This window comes from Euprymna scolopes, chromosome 5 (genome assembly GCF_053919585.1).
Source record: "Euprymna scolopes isolate OS-2025 chromosome 5, ASM5391958v1, whole genome shotgun sequence".
Lineage (NCBI taxonomy): Eukaryota > Metazoa > Mollusca > Cephalopoda > Sepiida > Sepiolidae > Euprymna > Euprymna scolopes.
In genome coordinates, this window is record NC_136486.1 from 42,939,012 (window position 1) to 42,961,226 (window position 22,215).

The 22,215-nt window shown below is 35.8% G+C and overlaps 1 protein-coding gene and 1 non-coding gene across 4 annotated transcripts in view; both read right to left on the bottom strand.

Moving 5' to 3' along the window:
* The window catches only part of LOC145276799 (baculoviral IAP repeat-containing protein 7-B-like), a 122,380-nt gene that overhangs the window by 69,528 nt on the left and 30,637 nt on the right, over positions 1 to 22,215 (bottom strand). The gene's annotated exons all lie outside the window — the stretch shown is intronic.
* Trnae-cuc (transfer RNA glutamic acid (anticodon CUC)) lies at positions 16,993 to 17,064 on the bottom strand. Its single transcript has one exon. It is a non-coding gene; the product is annotated as a tRNA-Glu (tRNA).

Here is a 22,215-nt window from a genome sequence, read left to right on the forward strand (position 1 = left end):
AGAGGTTGAAACACAATGACAGGAGACGAAACCGGACATATTCTTTCTAAGTGAAACTGGCATAGGGCCAACCACTTCCCTAGACGAATTCATAATTAAAGGATACTCTAACTTAACATCGTAATCTGACCCTCAAGATCGCCATGGGCATGAAATATGTGCCTACATCAAAGATGACTTTCCATGTGGTAGGGATATCTCCAGAGAAGACCTTAATTTACCTTATATGTGCTTCCGGGTTGCACTAACTTACACCACTGCATTTATATTTGCCCTCTATCGCCCCCCACAACAGTGGGCTTACTATCTTGAAGAGCATATCTGAAAAAATTGACCACATCCTGTCTGCTCACCTTTGGCTAACATTCACATTTGCGGTGACTTCAATGTCCATAATGTGGAATGGCTGACCCACTCAAATAAAACCGATAATGAGAGGAGGGTCTGTCATGATTTTGCCACTGCCTATGACCTTACTCAGATTGTTCACGAACCCATCCGTGTGCCCGATACTACCGGTCAGTATGCAAGCCTTCTAGACCTTTTCCTCACAACTTCCCCTGAGCTATGTTCATGTTCCGTTCTATCTCCTCTGGGATCCTCTGACCACTCTGTTGTAGCAGTTAAGATAAAAATGAAATGTAATAAGTCTTCAGGCATACCTCTCCACCGTACTGTATATCGATACTCTATGGCTGACTGGGATAGCTTACGTACATTAATATCTGACCTACCTCTTAATTCCATGTTTAAAAAGGATGTATCCTCTATAGTATCAAACCTGACCGAATGGTTAATTGTAGGCATAGACCGATTCATACCATCCAAAAATTCCAACAAAAACCTAACAGCCAGCCATGGTTCTCCCCTGAATGTGCTGCTGCTATCGCGCACAGAAATCACTTTTTCCATAGCTACCAACATAATAGATGTACTGAGAGTAAAGCGGCTTTCAGGACTGCCAGCAACCACTGTAAAAGAGTAATAAAAAATGATAGAGATATATGCTCAGTCCGTTAAAGCCAAAGTAGCTGAGCAGCGGCTTGGTTCCCACCAGTTCTGGCAAATAGCAAACAGGATCTTGAACAGAAGTGTGCGTTCTATCCCAACTATCATCAATGGACCTAAGGTCATCTCGTCAGCATCAGACAAGGCCAGACTATTTGCCAAGAACTTTGCAGCTAATTCTACCTTATGCGACAATGACCATCAACTCCCCATATTTCCTCCTATAACAGACAACACGCTATGCAACATACAAATATCTGTGCGTGAGGTCGCCAAGTTAATCAAGAACCTTGATTCCAGTAAAGCAACTAGCCCTGATGGCATTCCAGTTATAGTGCTGAAAAAGCTCCAACCAAAACTTGCCCCCACACTTACAAAACTGTTTAAGCGTTGCCTTAAGGAGAAGTGCTTTCCAACACCCTGGAAAACATCATCAGTATGCCCTGTATTTAAGAATTCAGGTGAAAAGTCATCTCCCTCTCAGTACAGACCAATAAGTCTCCTGTGTGTCATGAGTAAGTTGTTGGAATCCATATTAAATAAAGAAGTAGTCAACCACCTCAACAGAAACAACCTTCTTAGTGACATGCAATATGGTTTCCGCTCTGCAAGATCTACAGCAGATGTGCTAACGGTTATATCACATAGGATTAGTGAATCTCTTGACAAAGGTTTCCTTTCCAGGGCAATTGCTCTTGACATATCGAAGGCCTTCGATAAGGTATGGCATAAGAGCCTACTTCACAAGATTTCCAGCTACGGTATTACTGGAAATGTTTTCTCAATTATTAAATCATTTCTCTCCAATAGGTTCATAAGAGTAGTGGTTGATGGGCAGAAATCAGAGGTCCACAGTATTAATGCTGGAGTCCTCCAGTGGTCCATCCTGGGCCCAACTCTCTTCCTGATCTACGTCAATGATCTCCCAAAACACATACTTAAATCATTCGTTGACATCTATGCTAATGACACGACCATCTATAGCAACATATCAAAGGCCGTAAATGACAAAGTTCTCTCTGATTCTCTCTCCTCTGATCTTGATCACGTGGTAGAGTGGGGGAAGAGGTGGCTGGTCACTTTTAATGCATTCAAAACCAAGCTTCTATCTTTACATCATCAACGCTCTGATCCCCATCTGGCATCAATTGAAATGGATGGCTCTCGTCTTGGAAAGGCTCCATGTTTTGACAAGCTTCTGGGTTTGACCTTTACTCCTGATCTGAAATGGAACAAGTACATCAGGTCTGTTGCCAAGGATGCTGGGAAAATGGTGGGATCCTTCTACCGCTCCAGAAGATATATCACTACTGATGCAATTCTCTATCTGTATAAAAGCCAAGTACATCCAAGGATGGAGTACTGCTGCCACATCTGGGCAGGAGCTGCTAAAAAAGCCTATCCTGCCTTGACAGAGTACAAAATAGACTTCATGGTTTAGTGGGGGATGCCCTTTTCTCTTCCCTGCAGCCTCTCTCCCACAGAAGAGACGTTGCAAGCGTTGTTTTATCGTTATTTCCATGGCAAGTGCACGTCTGAGCTCCAATCTCTCGCCACTTTTCCCCACTCTTTATCAGTGCCTAAATCCAAACGTATATTCCATGAGCAGAGCTTCTTTCTGTGGAACTCTCTTCCGTTTGCCTGTTTCCCACCTGACTACAACTTGGATATCTTCAAGTCCAACATAAACAAATTCCTGACAAACCGCCCCCTTAAGTAAGACACTCTATCAAATCTCCAATACTAATGATTACTACAATACTATCTCATGATTACTGTACACGCAATAACCCTTATCCCTGAGTGGCCTCAGGGCCTTGATAAGCAGTGACTCCCATGTAAAAAAAAAAAAAAAGAAAAAGAAGATAACTTACTCTTCTTACATGGATAAGTTTTAAGGGTGCTTATTCGTCTATGTTACCACGCTATTTTTAAAATAGTATTTTCAAGTTAAACTCAATTTTTACAATATATTTGTTTATTAAATTGTTTATGGTGAAAGTTTGGCGCTTCTGCATTATCAGAACGAATTTTCGGAAATCCTAATACTGAATTTCACATGAAAACAATCATATCTATGTATTCCTCGTATTTTAAAGATGATTATATAAACAAATTACGAAAATCGATGAAGTAGAAAATTATTTATTAAAGAAAATTTGAAGAAAGCGATTGTATTTGCTGATGTAAGACATAGGAGAGTTCAAAAGGGAGGGAATTTTCCATTTTGATTTATTTTATAAAAACAAGATGGCTGCAATTTTTCACCTGCTAACAAGATTAAATATTTTTTTTTTTTTTTAATAATTGGTTAATATTCAGGTAATTTCAACTGCATAATTTGGAAGCTAACATTGTAATTTATTAGAATTGCCAAAAATTCAGTAGAAACCATTTGTTTTTATTTTGAAAACTCTATTTATCGACTATAAAATTTTGTTCTGATAGTGTAAAAGCGACAAAAGTTTTATTAGGGAGTGGTCTGAAAGACCGCGTGAAGCAAAACAGAGGAGGCTATGCTATTTGCTGTGACACTGTCAACTGAGTACCACATGATTTCACTTTTCTCAAACTGAAAACTTGAATTTCAGTCCAAGCGACAATACTTGTTTGTGAGTGAAAAAGAGTAAAAAAAACAAAAATCAAAACAAAACAAAAAACAACAACAACAACAACAAAAACAATAGAAAACTCTGTACTTCTAAACACAAACAAACAAAAAGTGGGGTTGATGTGCCGTTTTGGTTGTTAGGAGTGTCACAAATCCATTTAACCCGACTTTTGGATACACAACACAAAGAATATTATTATTTTTATTAACTTTTTTTTTTTCACTTTTATTCATTTTAAAAAAGTGTCGGAATTTATCTTGCTTCCAGATAAACTCGACGCTAAAGTAACTAACCTGGAAAAAAAAAAAACAGCACGTAACAAAAGAAGGGGAGGGGGCAAAGAATAAAATATAAAGGTCTTGCTTGAAACGAAGAAGAAATTTTATTTACAATAAGTTACAAATTTTTCCCTATGCGGGCATTAAACTTAAGAAACGACAAGGTAACATATTATGAAAAAAGTAACATGTAATGAAAAAAATAACACTGGTTCTTATAAAGATGTGTGTATCCATTAACGAATACAATGATAAAATACAAAATGGTATCTCCTAATCACACTCGCATATGAAATTAATTTTAGGAGTGTACTCACAATTGGAAGCCAGTCAGGCACGTGCCTTTTTCTTTTTTTTTTGTTTAAAGTCCTTTTAGAATTTTCTCTCCCTTCATGTTTGCGTGCAAACCGTAGACACACACATGAATTTCAGAAGCAAGACCTCGTCACTTGTCCAGATAGGAGGTTCCAAAATTCCTTGTCACTTGAAAAAAGGTATTTTCTTTAAAACAATTTCACTCCCTCTAAAATACGCGCAAAACCGTAGTCAAATAGTTAATTTTCAGAAGTCTGTCTTGTCACAGCTGGGTATTAATTTCTTGCCGGGTTTTCTTCTTTGAAGGAGGCTCATCAAAATTCTATTTTCAATGCCGGGCAATGAACCACGTTCACTCTCCACGTCAGCAGAATTTCAAAAGAGCAAGAATCTCGCGCTGGGCCCGTGACGTCATCAGAGCTAGCATTTCTCTTTTCTCCAAATTAAAGGGAGTTTCGTACAAACCCAAAATATACGAAACTAAAAATCATAAAGGATACAAAATACAAAAAAATCATATATAAGAACCAGATAAAAAATAACAAACGTAAACAGGGGGGAATGCACCATTATTGGTACAAAATAAATTCCAACAAAAGGTATATTTTCGTTGAGACATGTAGTGTCATGAGAGAGCAAATCCCTTATAAAAATGTTTATAACATTTTATTTTTCTTTATAAAAATGAATAAAATATTAAAATATTTACTTTATAATAATAACATATATATTAATAGGATAGCGTGTGTTATTTATTTTGTTTGTCACGCTTACATCTGAGTGACTGTCGTTTAATTGTTATGGACTTCCATTTCTTGTAATAAATAATTTTACCAAGAATTCTTCATAAATTTCGATTTCGGTTTCAATTATAGCTGATGGCACTCCAGTAATCTATTTTTGGCACTTCTGCAATGCATGACAGTAACATATTAGAAACAGAGAGGATTTATCGACATCTGTTCTTCGAAAGAGAAATGACATTTCGCGGCCATTATGTGAACCTCAAATATAAACAAATGTTTATGATAGCGCAAATATATACAACAAAATAAATGACAAAAGTATATAAAAATCCAAATATCTATTGAATAAAAAAAATGTATGAAAATATAATTTTAATGTATTAATATAATTTCTTTTCAATGAGTGATTTAATGCATCAAAATATAATTTTAGTTTGTCAATGTAGCAAAATAGAAATTTAAAAACATAAAACTTTATAGAGGTTTAAGAATACTTTTATTTTACAGAAAGATAGTTTGTTTGTTTTTTCACAGTAAGATTGTATAAACATATATCAAAATATTTTTGTTTGTTTACGTAGCAAAATAGAATTTTAAAAACATGAAACATTTATAGAGGTTTAAGAATATTTTTTTTGTACAGAAAAATTGTATAAAAATATAGCAAAATATAATTTAGTTTGCATGCACTTTTAAAAAAGGAAGAGTTATTAACCCCTGTTATTTGACTGACACGTGACATCTGTCGGCAGTTCTTGAAACTAAAATACACACATTTGGCTCATGTCACTGTCATGCAGAAGTGCCCTACTTTTTATAAATAATTTTATCAAGAATTCTTCATAAGTTTTTGTTTCAGTTTCGATTATAGCTGAAGGAACTCAAGTTATATATATATATATATATATATATATATATATATATATATATATATATATATATATATATATACTGTATATAAAACTTATGAAAAAAATATATAATACATATTTTTCATAAGTTTTTGTTTCGGTTTCGATTCAAGCTGATAAACCCAAGTCATATGGATGTATTTTTTTTATTTTTGAAATCGCTAATTTATAATATATAAAAATCTATAGAACATTAACTCTATAATAATATATACGAAATATGCAAGAATTAAAATATCATATTTAAGTGTACTTTACGACCAGATTACACCAGGCGTTCCTGCTTGCTTAGATAAATAATTTTGCAGTTTTAACAAAAAAGCTACAATAATATCAGAGCATCTTCATTTACACTGAACAGCTACAGAATGCCAACATCAATATATTACATATGAATGAGTCCCTTGTGAAATTTTCACAGATCCCGCAAGTAAAATAATAATTAGCCTTGATAGAGTTCAAAACCGGGTTCGAAATCTAGTAGGTGATGCCCTTTTCTCTTGCCTACAATCTCTTTCCCACAGAAGAGGTGTTGCGTGTCTGTCTCTGCTCTATTGTTATTTTCATGGCAAGTGCTCGACTGAACTCCAATCTATCATTCCCTCTTGCCAAACTTTCACAAAAAAGTACTCAACTAATTACAATCACTATATATGATTTGCCTCACTGTATCTAAATCTAAACGCAGATTCCATGAACAAAGTTTCTTTCCCAGAACTAGCCGCCTGTGAAACACTGTTTCACTGACCTTCTTCCCGGTTGAATACCACATGGTAACCTTCAAATCCAAAGTAATCAAGTTTTTGTTGAGGCGTCCATATAAATAATCAAAGTCTACCCAAATTATAAGGGGCGTGCAATAAGTAATGCCCCTGACCCACTTCCACTTGTTTGATCTAGCTGAAATTTTGCATGTGCAATGATTTATATCTCTACGGGTTATGTGGCAAATTACAGCTCTGAACTAATTGTGGTTTCTGTTTTACAGGTGTTTGAACTGAGTCAGGTGTGAAATGGAGCCTGTTGAATGTTGAGCAGTGTTCCGGTTTTTGTATTTGAAAGGACGCACATCACAGGAGACTTTTGATGAAATGAAAGAAGCTTATGGTGATAATAACTCATCATATAATCTTGTAAACATGCCGGAAGTCTGTGGAAACTGCTCCGAGACCTGGTCGCCCCCCCCCTTCTGCCATTGATGAAGCATCTGTCCGTCAAGTTGAGACTGCCATTTTGGAAGATTGGCACATTACTATTCGCCAAATAGCCCAAGATGTCAAGATTAGTACAGGGTCTTTGGAAACTATCATTCATGACCATTTGCATATGCATAAGGTGTCTGCCAGATGGATTCCCAGGATGCTCACACCATTCCAGAAGCGAGAATGCGTCGAGTGCTCGAGGATGAATTTGGAGATGTGCCAAGAAGATGAGTCAAAGTTTTTCAAAAGACTGATTGCACAGGATGAAACTTAGGTCCATCACTATGATCCAGTCAATGCAGTGGAAGCACTTGAACTCACCACCTCCAAAGTAGGCGAGGGTGCAGCCCTTCGCTGGCAAGGTCATGCTGACAGTCTTCTGGGACCAGGACGGAGTAGTGATGACAGATTTCCTGGCAAAGGGTACCACAACTACAGGAGCCTATTATGCTTCATTTTGGAGGAAATTAAGAGAAGCTATCAAAATCAAGAGGCGGGGCAAGATCAACAAAGGTACCCTCCTCCTGCAGGACAACGCTCCGGTTCACAACTCGCATGTCACCAGATCAGAAGCACGAGCGTGTGGTTATGAAATCCTTCCCCATCCTCCCTACTCTCCTGACCTTGCGCCCTCTGACTTTCGCCTCTTCCCAGCCGTGAAGTTGTGAAAGGAAAGCGTTTCCCAGATGATGCAGCCTTGATTTCTGAAGTCACGTCATGAAGTTACGTGGTTGGAGGACCAACCTGGGGTATTCTACAAAAACGATCTCCAGAGCTGCATCAAATGATGGGATAAATACATAACTCTGGTTGGTTCCTATATAGAGAAAGACTAATAACTGTGCCAAGTTTCGTTGCTCTACTGCTATAGTAAGTAGGTCAAGGGCATTACTTATTGCACGCCCCTCGTACACCATTAATGATTACTATACTACCACCTTATATTCATTAACCCTTATTCTTGAGTGGCCTTCAGGCTTGATAAATGTTGACTCCCAAGTAGAAAAAAAAAGGAACTTCAAAAATTTCTTGTACCAACTAAAGAATTGAATTTTGGACAAATACAAAGATTTCTCTATAATTTCTCATTGTCTTACATTCTTAAACTCATCTGCATTTGATTTCTAAGTTAATAAGAGTTGTTCCCCTTGCATTTTCAGACGTTATAGGCTTAATATTCGTGTTCAAGTCTTGTTATATCAGTACGAACAAAACTGCATTTATCTATAAATGTTATTTGGCTGTTTTTGTTTTTGTAAAAATAAATGTTTCATTTTTATAGTCGGAGTTGATTGGTTTTATTCATTCTTTTGGTTTGTTGCTTGTTCATAACCAGAGATAAGCACTCAGCAGTGGTTAATGTGATAAGGGTCAAATTTATAAGAGGACAAACTAAGTGAGGCGTTGGATAGCAAGATGATTGTTCACCTTACATTTAAATTTCTTTATGCTGTTTCAGTCAAGGAAATGGGGAGCATGGAGATAATTCTAAAGGCTATTTGTCTAAAGAAAGATTTTAAAGTAGAAAATCTTCCCGCATCAAAGTATGTCTATAGTGAAGGGGTGGAATTTTGCTACCGATTGGGTAGCTTGGCGTCATTTTGTTGATGGGCTATACGTGCATTAAGTTCAATGTAACACATTTTGTAAGTAAAAGTATATTTTTGTAAATCATGCTGAATTGTGCTTAATAAAGTTTTAATAAAGTTAAAAGAAACAACTTTATGTAGAAATAGTAGCGTTTACAGACGACCACAGCAGCAACAGCTTGCGATTTATGATTTTAAGTCTGTGTTTGGTTTCTAAGTTTTGAATTGAAAGCCATATTTAATTTTAGAACAGTTTCTGATGGGTAGCTAATCTGCATAGTCCTCAGATGAAAAATAAAGTTTTTGGTGGTAGCTAATCTGTATAAGTCTTGAACTTCAAAAGTTGCAGATGAAGAGCAAAGATTTTTCTCGTGTGTACATGAAAAATTATGTGCGGGAATTCTAAAAGATCCAGTATTTTTATGGAGTGATTCCAGTTTTTGATTGGTTGCTAGTAGAACGTGGCTCCATTTGATTGGTCAGTTCCTATCGCCAGTATCTATAAATAGAATCTTCTGATTTTCTTTAATCATACCCTTCATTATATCAAAAAATATTGCAACACTTGGCGCTGATCAGTGCAAGCATTTATCTTCCTTTCTGGCTTGCCCAATCAGAGACAATCTTTCAGACAAGCTGAGCATGATGGGAGTCGATAAAAAGGGTTAACACTGTCTATTTTCTCTTTGCTGGCCAAGAGATTAAAGCGAACTAACTCATTCTATGGCACTTCTTCCAGTCCTAACTTTTCTCTTGAAGCATCCCCCCAAGGCCATTCAGCTCTGCTGTTCGATAAGAAGCACAATGGACTCAACGTGGCTACTACAGCCGCACACATGTGAACTTACTATAACACGCACACATGCACACACATATTCTACATGGCTCTGACTAAAATCTGGGCTGGTGCATCTACCACTAGTATCTCCCTCTTGGAGAGGATTCAGAAAAGTGCCTTCAATCTAATAGGTCCCACTTTGTCTACTAAGTTCCAACATCTGTCCCATCACAGGAATGTTGCATCTCTGTGCCTGTTTTACAAGTATTTTAATGGAATGTGCTCTGATGAATTCGTTGCACTTGTGCCCCCTCGATGACCATATCCCTGACAAACCCGCTTAGCAACAAAATCACACCCCTTCATTGTTGAGGTCCTCTAATGTCTGAAAGCTTTCTACTCTAATAGTTTCTTCCTTTGAACAACTAGACTTTGGAATTCCATTCCTGCTACCTGCTTCCCTGACTGTACTGACATGCAGAAGTTTAAATGTAATGTAAACCGTCGTCTTGTTGATCTTTGCTGGGCATGGTCCCAAATAGTAGCCCCTTATGTTCAAGTGGTGATATGCCTTGTTAGGGGGTGAACCTGAGTTAAAAAAAAACAAAAAAAAAAAACCACAAAAAAAAACATCTGTGTGCGATACACATTCTTCATATATCAACTCTTTTTATCTTCTTCACAAACAGAACTTTCTAAGTTTTCATCTTCCTTCATACTCATCACTAACACCTGTCTTATTTGGTGATATGTGTTAAATAGAAAAACGAACAGACGTTCATGTTTGTAGATTTTCAGAACTAGCAAAACTCTGGATACCTCCAGGTTTTGTGACACAAGAAGTTATCTTTCTTTTATTGTGTTATTTTATTCATTGTTGTCAGGATGCATTCGTATCTGAATATCATAGTTCCCAACTCCAATACAGAAAAGAAGCAGAAGAGAAAACTTTGAGTTTCGTAAAAATTTTAGTCATTATCAGGATGATGAGCCATTTTGTGGCTGAAAAAAAAAAAACAAATTTGGGCGCTGAATAGTCGGGGTCATTGGTCACATTGTATTGTATTGTGTGTGTGTGTGTGTGTGGGGGGGTGATTGTGGTTGGTTAGCCCTAAGGGCCCTTCGTTGACGTTTGGTTATTAGATTGGCTCTTCTATTTTCTCCAAATTGGCTTGTACCCACTTTGATTTTGTTCTCCATTTATGTCTGTTGTTCGACACGGCTTTAAAGGTGTTTGGATCTATATTGGCCTCACCTAGAGATTTCTTCAGCTGGTCTTTGAATCTAAGTAGTGGGCGCGGCCTCGAGGGGTCGATTTCCTGCATTTAGTTGACTGAAGAACACTTATTTTGGCAGTCTAGTGTCCTCCATATGGTCAGATTATCTCAGTCGGTCTTTCATGATCAATTGCTTGATGCTGGTGACGTTGGCTTTCTTGAGGACAGTTCTGTTGGACACATGATTGTCCCAGGTTATTTCAGCATTAACATCTGTCGTATTTAGTGTATGAAATAATCAATATGTGTTAAATATCGATTACTACCGATCGATTTCGCTAAAGTAAGATACTTGCAAGTCTCAGCTTGATTAAAATGAATCAGAAAAACAAACATACGTTCATGTTTGTAGATTTTCAGAGATAGCAAAACGCCGGATACCCCCAGGGGCCGTAATTCTTGTGACACAAGAAGTTATCTCCCTTTTATTATGTTGAACCATTTCCTCTTCCACTACTCTTTTATTTACACAGTAATGAAAATGATTCAATAAAATTATTTTAATTAATGAACGAAACTTTGCTTTCCTGTTCTACACTTAAGTAGATAAGAAATTACATTTGATAATTTATTGATATTTTTTTTCATTTCAGAACCATTTGAAGTATTTAATAGCAGTAAAGTGCAATGAATAGCTAAACTATGAAAAGCACTAGAATATGGGGGGGAAAAAAAAAATGATGATCTATATCATGATAATTTTGCTGAAGTAAGAAATTTGGAAATCTCAACTACAGATTCCTTAAAGGCCATAAGATGTGAATTGCAGAATTATAACAGAGATGAAGAAGCAATAAGATACATCACAGACTTTCGGACAGTTTGCACACAAGAACAAAGTAAAAAGTGGACCTTAGGTTTATTTTCAACACACGCACATAATGAGAGACTTTCAGGAACTTTTGTAGCCTAATGAAGCACATGGGTGATAGTATTGCACATGTACACAAATTCAAAGACGCACACACATACACTCTTACTAACAAGACATAGGCACACAATTCATGCACATGTAAACAAACATGCCACTAGCTGAAATGAACATACATTTTTTTACTAACTGATATAGCCCTTGGGAAATATAATCAATATAAATGAGTCAGATGAAATAAGACTCAACACACAGAGTAAGTTATAACAAGTTTATTGTACAAAGATATGATATAACAATTAAGAGATTGACACTCGAATATATTTTGAATGCCGGAGTATCAAGATTAGCTTACTTTCTCCCAGTGGTTACCGTTTGCTAGCGTCCTTTGTAGACTGAGTAAGCTATTCTCAAGGCATGTCAGGATCCTCAATTATATCAGTTGAAAATATTGAGCAGTTACATTGCAATAGAAATGTAATTACAATGTAATTAGAACCAGTTACAAAGAAGTCATAAATGTGGCACAATACGGAAAATAAAAAAATTTCACATTACAGGTATATAAAAAAAACATACCGGAAAACAACATTTTAACAATTACTGCCCGCTGCAGCATCAAGATTACTCTCTCCCATTGGTTACTGCTTGCTAGCGTCTTTTATAGACTGAGGAATCCATTCTCAGGGGGTGTCAGGATCTTCCACTATATCACTAATAAACACAAATATCTACATGCCTACTTAATTTACACATGTAAAGAAAAAAAAGTGGACGTTGGGGTTAGTCTTGTAACTCTTGCTTTCCTTATTTTGTCCTTTAGTCCTCATATTCCGTGAACGATGTTTCTGACAAGGGAGTTTTAATACATTTTTTTTTATCAAAAACAAAATATGGCAACATCAGGTATACCAAAAACCTGGATTGGAAAACATGAATACTGAAACAAAGTAAAATCTTGTACTTAATTGTAAAAATTTCTTGATTTGTTTTATCGCAATAAAAACAGTAAAAAAAAAAATCTTTAAGATCAAAATTATCTCTTTCACAAGGTTTTTGTGGGATAAGGAAATTGCTTGTTTCTATTTAGTTTATCGGATTTGTATTACTGTACACATAGATTCGAAAAAGTTGTCAAAAAACAAATATATAACAAATAAATGTTATCAAAGGCAAGATAAGTTACTTTTCTACCCAAATTGGATATATTTTTTGTGTTTTTATTCAATGTAATATGTTTATTCAGCTCGAAAAACATGCAGTGTTTACCGATGTATTGGAAAATTCAAAATGGCGCCCGACTCTCTCTTTAACACAGTAAGTTTGGGAAAAGGTGTTATAAATAATAAACTAGACAAAATACTACTAAAAACCCACCGAATATATGTCAACCTATGTCACGGTAACATATATCGAGCGAATTTCTAACAGTATGTTGTCTAGTTTATTATTTATAATACCTTTTCCCGAACTTACCGTGTTAAAGAGAGAGTCGGGCGCCATTTTGAATTTTCCAATACATCGGTAAACACTGTATGCTTTTTGAGTTGAATAAACATGTTACATTGAATAAAAACACGAAAATTATATCCAGTTTGGTAGAAAAATAACTTATGTTGCCTTTGATAACATTTATTTGTTATATATTTGTTTTTTGACAACTTTTTCGAATCTATGTGTAAAGTAATACAAACCCAATTTATCTTCTCTCTATTATTACGCAGGGCAGTATTTCGGTTGTATTAAACCCGGTTTTGTAAATGTTCCAGTCTATTCTTGTAGCATTTTTACATATTATGTTTGACCTCAATCCATATGACTGATTAAAGTCTTAAGATATCTATATTGTTGATGTATATCAGTTTCTTAAATTATCTCTGTTGGTGACGTATATTAGTGTCTTAAATTACTTATGTTGGTGACGTGTATTAATGTTATAAGTTTTCTCTGTTCGGGATTATATTAATGTCTATGTTGGTGGTGTATATCAATGCCTTAAATTATTTATGCTGTAGATTGGATTTCGAAAAGTTCAAAAATACTAATTTAGGATAAACAACTGGTTAGAGACAAGCGCAAATAAATTTAGGTAATGATTGCAAAATTCAAAGATTCTGAGAACGTTCTGGTGAAAAAGATTTTTTTATTTTTTTGTAAGAGGAAGTTGAGCGCACATTTGTTTCGATCTTGTATGCTAAAATAAGAATTGGGCAAATGTGTTCATTTTGGCTGTTGTGATATGCATTTACATATGTAAATTAAATAGGCATGTACATATTTGTGTGTTCATTAGTGTGCTTGCTTTTTTAGTGAGAGAATGTATGTGCATTAATTTTCACTGTCTTTACATGTGCATAAATTGTTTGCCTCTGTCTTGTTAGCGAGAGACTGTGTGTGCTTTACTGGTCTAGAGAAGTTTGTGAAAGTCTCTCATCATGTGCATGCTATTTGTTCAGAGCCATTCGGCTCAAATGACTGACCAGAGTGTATCACATATCCGTGTATTTGTCAGAGAGAGAGAGAGAGAGAGAGAGAGAGAGAGAGAGAGAGAGGGAGAGGTGTTTTTGTGTTTTTATATGATGTCCTGGAATTCTCTGGTTTGTTGAAATAAACTACTTACTTATCTGATCAAAGTTGATATGTAAATACAATATTCACTGCTGCTGTCACACCTAGAAGCAAGACTGGGTTTGGGACTCTTAATGTTTATGCTGGAGTTGTCAACATAGACCCAAGGCTCAGTGGATAAGCGCATTGATTAACAATTGATTCTGAATGAGGGTCTTCTAGAGATTGAAGGTATCGGAATTTTTTACCAACAATTATCTAACCCCCTCTACGTATAAAGCCACTACTAGCTCACAAAGCATGCTGAGATGCATAGTTACTGCAAAACTGACCGAATCAAGAGAACCTTCTAGGTTTTAGCTTTGTGAATTTTGTGTTTTCAAGTAGTCTTATACCTCTGTGAAATTAATTCTTCACATAGGTAAATTTTTGTAGAAACGATATGTCTCAGCATGTTTTGTGAGCTATCAGTGACCCTCTGGGTAATCTTCCTTGACCGAGGTGATTTAAAAGATTTAGTAGAATAGCAATTATACATATTGCCGCAAAGTTGAATGGTTCAATATAGACCATGCCAAAAATTTAAGCTAAAATAGTACTTTCTTGTTTCAAATTCCCCAACTAGGGATTAATTCAAGCTTGTTGTGGGACTGCGGGTGTCGCTGTTAGTCCCGCAAACTCAAAAAAAAAAAATGAATAAAAGAATGTGTAAAATGGGGTTAAACAATCAAACAAAGATGACTAAATTTAACACAAAATTTATTTTTTTCAAAATCGTAAATAAGTGAAAAGAGAAGACCAGAAAGTTTCTTCTTAACTGAGTCTCTTCCTGCGACTGAGGTAATAAAATGAAATGAAGTAGAAAAGTAAAAGTTCTCGGTTAGAAATAACCAGTTCTTTTTTAGGAATAATTAACGAACATAAAAGTCCATCGCTTACTTTAGCAGAGAGATAGAAAAGGGTAAAAAGTTCATTTCTGTGGAAAATTAATTATCGGGTGCACGCATGTTTAACATCCCGTCGATGGAGTCGATGATGATGTCTACAGCATACTGGTTGGGGGTCGACTGAGTGGTTTTGGCGCAAAAATCCCTTTTTATAGATTTCAATCGGCTCCATGAACACTATCAGAAAAAAATAATTGTTGAAATTTGCTTTCTTCGTAATCTGATTGGATGAAAGAAACAACATCTTTGCGACGTAAGATGCTTTCAAAGACGTCCGCATGAAAAGGTTGAATTTAGTTTATATGCCCACAGAATTTGCGTGGGTGTAGAAAGGCGATGTGTACGCAGTTGAAATGAACTTTAAACAGCCGCACGCACAACTGGGTTTTACAGTTGGAGCTGCGCGCCATTATTCTGTTTGAGTATAACTTGTGGCTACAGCGAAGCTACGATAAGCTCTCCACAAAGGCGATTCAACCACAGATGCATGAATTTCCATGAATGCTATCTATGAGAAAAAGGGCGGCTATATTCTCCTTTGATTAGAGACGAGTCTCACACTTCTTTATACGATAAAGTAAAAAATGCGCTTTTAGCATGTTGCGGGCCAGGATATAAATATCCTAACTCGCTACAAAAGAAAATAATGAAACGAATGGAAAGAAGGAAACAAAACTCAATTGCTGGATAAAATAAATGTGCCGTTTATTTACTGTTGAAAAATGAATGTTTTAGGTGTAACACGTGTTCTTGTTCGCGTTCGGGTGTCACCATCATTTGTTGCGGGACTGGTGGTATAGAAAGAAAAGGAAATGCGTGTTCATCTCACATTCGCGCGGCAAGAAAAGGAAATAGAGTAGAGAAATAAGAAATGGCAGTCCGGCATAGAGAAAGAGAGAGAGGATGACATCAATAAAGCTGCGCGCAATGTTAGCAGTCAGCTACTTGGAGATGTTCTCAGGCACAAGTTGTAGATACGAGTTGTCTGGTTGATTGACCAAAGCAAAAGGGGGAAAAAAAGTGAGAAAGTCAATCCAGTTCATGGAGAGAGAAAGCGTATAAAGTGTACGTACTGTCTGTTAGCTTTTGCCCCACATAATAGCAGGTGGTGTGAGGCGCGTGGGCGCCGCAAGGGAGGCGGCTGGTCCGCCGACCACTTGGCTCGGAAGGCGAGTCGGAAAAAGGGCAGGAAACAGCTTGTGGTCTTGCTTTTATAGTTGTTTCCGGTGGTCTTTTGCGCATGTGTGGATTTCCTTTGAAAGGGAAGTGACGTTGTCCATATGTGGATACGTGTGCGCGTATGTGTGCATACATGTGTGTACGTTAGCGTGTGTCTGTATGCACGTGAATGTGAGTATGTACGCGAATGTGAATATATGTATGTGTGTGTACGTGCGCGCGTATGTATATGACAAGAAATATGGCTTGAGATGTGAACGTGTGTTTTTGTGCGAGACTAGAAAAGGCTCGTGCAACAAGTCGCGCATACATATAAAAAGAAAATTACTTCTGTTCAAAGGACTACTCCCGACAGGTAACCCCGGAAGCCATGCAAATTTCAATAATTTCTATATAGGCAATAATAACTAATAATAATATTATAATTAATTCTCGCTTCTGCCTGGTCATAGCTAGTTTAATGAGAACAATCTAGCTATGTAAACTATTATTTAGTTTATGAGGTTTGGTTTATAGGTCCGTGTGATTTCCTGAATTCAATAAAGATTTCCAACTTAAAGAAAAAAAATAAATAAATAATGAATAAGAAACGTTGAGAAAAAGAAAATAACCATCAAAATGTGAACAGTAGTCGGAGAAATTAAAAGGATAAATTTTCAATTCCAAAACGAAATAAAAAAATCATAATATTATAAAAAAAAATAAAACAATTTCCCAAGCGGGGAATCGAACCCCGGCCGCCGCGGTGAGAGCGCGGAATCCTAACCACTAGACCACTTGGGAAGTTAACTCTTCTGGACGTATTTACTATATATTAAAAAATTTCAGTTTTAGTTTTGTGTTCATTTTTATGATTAAAATGAAATGCCTTTCGTTGCTTTGTATTTTTAAAATTTATTAATACTTCATTTTAGTTTTTTCGCAATGAACACTTAAGTTATTGTGTAAAATCGCCATGATGGAATGACTTTTATTTTAATCGTTAGGTAAGGTTAAATAGTTATTGAATTCGTTAAATGTGTTTGGCTTTCAACAAAATAAGTGCAGATTATTGTCGATGATTAATTCATATTTCAATCACGTGAATTATTGAAGCTTATATATCAGAATCAAACCCTATGAAGGGGTAACTTAAGAAAACGACTACATTACATACGAAAGCGGTCGACTACAAAAAAATCAAACTCGGCTTATGAAACGGAAACCGAAATTGGCAAAACGAAAACAAATTTTTGTATTTACATAATTACTTTCGATTTATTGATGTATTTATTTTTCAGTTGCGCGCACAGTTTGTTTATTTATTTACGTAAAATTGACTTTTAACTGTCCAGTTAAAAATTAAATTAAGACTAATATATTTCATAATTTTTTCGTATTGCAATTACGATCTACTGAAAGAGGACATGTTTTAGTTTAAAAAAGAAACACCCAAACACACCTCAAACACACACACACACACACACACACCCTAACCTTAAGTTCGGTTTAAGGTAAACGTTACTATTGGCAACATAAATTATTTTGATTCGGTAAATATGAAGAATTACTCCACCCTCGAAAATTCCCTTAAAATTACCACTTTTCCAGATTTTCGGGGTCGCTGAAAACGAAAATAATGTTTAAAATTACGGCAAACGAGTAGTTTCCAAGATATGAAGAAATGTTAGTTTTAAAAAAGTGGGGGGTCACTTTTTTATATTAATTTAACGTAAAATGAACAGCCACTTTATGGCCACGATTTTTTCGGTGGGGGGGGGGGGGCTTTCTTTCCACCCTCGAAAATCCTTTAAAATTACCACAAACGTTCAAAATTCCAGGAAACAAGTACTTTCCAAGATATGAAGAAATGCACTCACTTTATGGTCACTTTTTTTAGGGGGGGGGGGGGCAAACATTTCTTAGTAATCTGGAAGAAAGAGAGAGCCTGTTTCCTCCGTTTAACTATAGGTGGCGTTACTGTCCGTCAACCCAGTTATGGAAGCACAAAATCTATATAATGCCACCCTTGAAATAAAAATAAATGTTTTTGTTATATTTATTTTAAACATGTTTTTTTTTTTTGCAAACATATTTAAGTTTTATTTTTTTTTCAAACATATTTACGTTTGTTTTTTTTTTATGTGGGCTCTTTCTTTGATCACGCGCATATATATATATATATATATATATATATATATATATATATATATATATATACACTCGTGGAAAAGGTAAAATAAGTGCAGAAAAATTAAGAAAAAAAAGGGGGGGTCCATAAAAAAAGAAAAAACTTTGATTTTTTTTTGTTATAAGAGCGTAAAAAATACTCACGAAAAAACGGTTGAACCATAAATATGTTTAAAAGAAAAATACAGCAAAAACATTCAGTTTATGCTTGCAAAAAAAAAACAAAACAAAACAGAACAAAAAAACATAAAAACAAAATAAACGTAAATGTTTGAAAATAAACAAGCAACAAAACGTAAATGTTTGGAAAAATAAAACTTAAATATGTTTGCAAAAACAAAAAACAAAAAACAAAAACGTAAATATGTTTAAAAAAACAAAAAAAATTAAATATGTTTGCAAAAAAAACAAAAAAAACAAAACAAAAGAAAACATGTTTAAAATTAAAATATAACAAAAACATTTATTTTTATTTCAAGGGTGCCATTATATACATTCTGTGCTTCCGTAACTGGGTGGACAGTTGGACAGACATTAACGCCACCTATAGTCAAACGGAGGAAACAGGCTCTCTCTTTCTTCCAGATTACCCATTTCTTCATATCTTCATATCTTTGAAACTACTCGTTTGTCGTAATTTTAAACGTTATTTTCGTTTTCAGCGACCCCGAAAACCTTATGAATGGTCATTTTAAAGGAATTTTCGAGGGTGGAGTAATTCTTCATATTTACCTTTGGTACTTGTGCATTCGAACGCCGTAGTGAATAAGTAAGTCATTAAATGAATAAAATGGCATGAAAACTTTATTTTAGTTATATTTGAAGCGACCGTTACATAAGGTCTGAACAAATCTTCGGCAGGAACATTGGTAATTGCGCATACACGGGAAACCCTGACTTTCAAACACGGCCGCAGGTGGCGGCCCGCGTCTGTCAATTGAGGTATGGAAGCACAAAATGGATGCAATACTTAAGTTATTCTCCAAAACTGCTCACTTATGTAAGACTATGTGTATTAGTCACTGTAGTGTTATCATAGAACTACTTTCATACGCGTAACAAGAAAATCATGGCGTATGAATATTGATGTAAACCGCCTAATACATATCGTATTCGACAACATGGCGTAGACCTCTACACACGTACCTTCAATCTCTCTTCCTATGTAAATATGTAATAAAGTTCTATATCAAATAAAACCACAACTTGGTTATCAATTACTTATAATAACAAACATAAAATAACGACATGGTGGCAGTGAAATGGATACCGAACATTTATAACAGTTAAAAAAAAACAAAAAAAAAACAAACTTCGGCAACAGATACGAGAGGAAAAATACGTTTACAGAAGACAAAACAAGGCATGTAAACCAATTTTCATTAATTTACCATTAATGTGCATTTTATAAAACTTTGCTGTCATTCTCGTATATGCTATAAACACGTGTGAATTTTTGCACAATAGCAGACATTTTGAATTTTTGCCAACTGTTGTTGTCGTATGTGTTCCCGTAAGCACGTGTGGATTTTCGCACAATAGCAGACATTTTGAATTTTTGTCAACTGTTGTTATCGTATGTGTTCCCGTAAACACGTGTGGATTTTCGCACATTGGCAGACATATTGAATTTTCTGTTTATTGAAAAAATACATAGCCGTTAATAATAATGTCTACCAATAATGACATTATTCCGTTTATGGACTGGGAAATGCCAAATCCAGCGGAAACATTTAAACTTTTTAAACAGAGGTTAGAACTATATTTTGCTATAAACAAAATAAAAACCGACCAACAAGTGAATTACATACTGCTAAAGACCGGCAACGAAGGTCTCAAAAAATTTAACACTTGGAAATTAACAGATGAGGAAAAACGTTCTCCCGACACTATTTTTAATAAATTCTTGGAGCAATTAGAACCTAAAGAAAACTTTAGGATTAATAGACTAAAACTAATGTCTTATAAACAAAAACAAAATGAGACAATAGACGACTTCGTCAATAGATGTCGTCAACTTACGTTAAAATGCTCACTAACCGACACTGAACAAGAACAGCGAATTATAGAACTAATTATTGTGAGTACCCCAATTGTTGAATTCCAGAAAGAACTATTACGAAAAGATAATACGCTAACACTGGATGAAACCATCCGAATTGGTAAAACGTATGAGGCAACAAACGCACATATTAAACAGCTTAGAGAGATATTAAACACCAATAACGGGGAGGACAATAGCGCCAATACTGACATACAAGCAATTAAAAAATATAAACAAAATAGAAAGACAAACAACTGCCTTAATTGCGGAAAAAGTCACGAACGTCGACGTGAAGCATGCCCAGCATTTGGTTCCAAATGCAAAACGTGTGGGAAATATAACCACTGGGCAACAGTATGTTTATATAACAGAAGATCAAGGTCAAGATCGCAAAACAGAGACCGTGGAAAACAAAAACCATTAAACATGAAACAGACCAAGAAAAAACACTTCATCCAAACTGATATATTATCCAGGAACAACAGCCAGGAACTAAATGAACAATTCGAAAATTTAACTTTTTCCACCATTAACACACCCTCTCAAACACAGAGAGATGAATCCTTCGCTTATATAAATATAAAATTACCTAATCGAAACGGGACTCACAGACTACAAATTAAAGTCGATACTGGAGCCCAAGGTAATACATTACCAATTTCTACATTCCGTAGAATGTTTCCTGAGAAATTAACTACTGATGGCTGCCCAAAACTAAAAAAACAAAGTAAGGACAAAAAATTAATAGCCTACAATGGAATACCGATAAAGTACTATGGCAATATCAGTATACCATGCAACTACCAAACCCCTGATTGGCACGAAAGCACCTTCTATTTAGTAGATGTAAATGGACCAGCAATTCTAGGATTACCATCACTGGAAATACTGAAAATGGTCACTCTTCACTGCACGGTGAAAGAACAAAATATAGTCAAACCAATCAACAAAATCGAAGACTTGGTACAGATCTATCCAGATCAATTCAACAAAATAGGCTCTATGCCTGGACATGTCAGGTTAACAACGAGCAAAAATGTACAACCTCACATTGACCCACCAAGAAAAACCCCAATTGCCCTAAAGGACAACATAAAACAGGAACTAGACAAAATGGTCAGCAACAAGATCATTAGAAAAGTCACAGAGCCAACAGACTGGGTTTCCAACCTAGCTTATTCACACAAGAAAGATGGAAGCCTGAGAATCTGTCTAGACCCAAGACGCCTTAACATTGTGCTAAAGAGACCACACCATGCAACCCCTACAGTGGAGGAGCTAACACATCACTTTGCAGGTGCCAAGCTGTTCTCTAAACTTGATGCCAAAGCTGGTTATTGGTCCATACATTTGGATCAGGAATCTCAGCTGCTAACGACATTCCAATCCCCTTTTGGCAGATACTGTTTCCAGAGATTACCATTTGGGTTAAGTGTATCCCAGGACATTTTCCAAATGAAAATGGACCAGATACTCGAACAAGTTGACGGAGCAATTGGAATTACAGACGACATTGTTGTCTATAGTAAAACGGACAAAGAGCATGATAAGATCTTAAACAACCAAGTTCTCTCCAATTCTCTCTCCTCTGATCTTGAGCACGTAGTACAATGGGGAAAGGAGTGGCTAGTTACTTTTAATGCATCTAAAACCAAGCTTCTCTCTTTACATCATCAACATTCTAATCCACATTTGGCATCAATTGAAATGAATGGCTCTCG